The sequence below is a fragment of the Drosophila melanogaster genome, chromosome X (genome assembly GCF_000001215.4).
Source record: "Drosophila melanogaster chromosome X".
NCBI lineage: Eukaryota > Metazoa > Arthropoda > Insecta > Diptera > Drosophilidae > Drosophila > Drosophila melanogaster.
The window spans coordinates 22916766-22917919 of record NC_004354.4 but is presented as its reverse complement, the minus strand read 5'-3'; the positions used below and the strand labels follow the sequence as shown (position 1 = coordinate 22917919).

Genomic DNA, 1154 nt, shown 5'->3' with positions numbered 1-1154 from the left:
CATATGCAAATATGCCCTTCTTCATCTTAAAAGTTCTTAGACTTTAAATCTATAATATTTTTGATTAATTGGCACAATGTAAAAAATTCTTATTTTGCATTGCCTTAACGTTATTATTAGTTAAATATATCTTAGAATAATATAATATCACAAAATGACACAAAAGGACGACTAAGTGTAAACTTTTTGGTGGCAGTGGTGGGTATGACAAAAAAAAAAAAATTACATCAGATTCTTTAAAATAATTAAGCCATTTTGCATTTAAAATAAATAATTCTTCGTGTGATAAACTTTTAACATTAATGAACATTTGATTACATTTGCACACATATTTCTTTGACGAGCAATTTTTTCGATGGTTTTCACTTAATATTGAAATCCTTGTCTTAATCTAAAATTAAACTGAAACGCAAAAATATTTCTTAAAATATGAACATATTATTTTTTATAAATGACAATTTTAAGCCAATCCTTGTACTGGCAAGAAGAACATACTTCCCCATCCTTGTGCCATATGTGTGCGATTCATTGTGTTTGCTGTTTCGCATTTCTGGTTTACATTTCCCATTTGCCTGGTCTTCTCGTTGGTCGATGTCTTTGATCCTGTGCTATTGTTGTCAATTGCATTGCAATTTCGACGGGCATTATTTAGACCTGTGTACCGAATGTCCCATCCTCTGGTTACATTACTAGTATCGTCAATGGAATTTTCGTCCTGGGCAAACGCATTCATTAGGGGAAGCACAGCTTGCATGCACATATTTCGTCTAGTCTGCCTAAGGCATATATTGGACGTACATAGCTCAAATGTCAACTATTTTATTACAACCGTTACCACGCCTACTCTAGAGCCCAAAAGCGGTCCGAAACGGGAGCGCCCAGACTTTTGAAATAAATTTTGTTTTTTTTTTTTTCATTCCATTATTTTACTTGCCAATCTCTATCGATATGCCAAACAAATTTTTAAAAAAATTCACATTCGCACTCCCACTTTCTGAATAACGGGTGTCTGATAGTCGAGGAACTCCACTTTGACGATGGCTATAACTATGAACACTATGTTATAACCGGACAAATTATAAATTATACGATTTTAAACGATACACGTAGCTCAGGTCAGTAAACGAAAGTCTTCCTTGGCAACAGTTCAAATA

At 33.4% G+C, this 1154-nt stretch overlaps 1 long non-coding RNA gene across 1 annotated transcript, besides 2 other annotated features; it reads right to left on the bottom strand.

The window, feature by feature from the left end:
- Positions 1 to 137: part of a mobile genetic element that runs on past the window's edge.
- A 284-nt stretch (positions 138 to 421) lies between these two features.
- Positions 422 to 815, bottom strand: lncRNA:CR41352 (long non-coding RNA:CR41352). The gene has a single exon (NR_073671.2). It is a non-coding gene; the product is annotated as a long non-coding RNA:CR41352 (long non-coding RNA).
- A 19-nt stretch (positions 816 to 834) lies between these two features.
- Positions 835 to 1031: a mobile genetic element.
- The last annotated feature ends 123 nt before the right edge of the window (positions 1032 to 1154 follow it).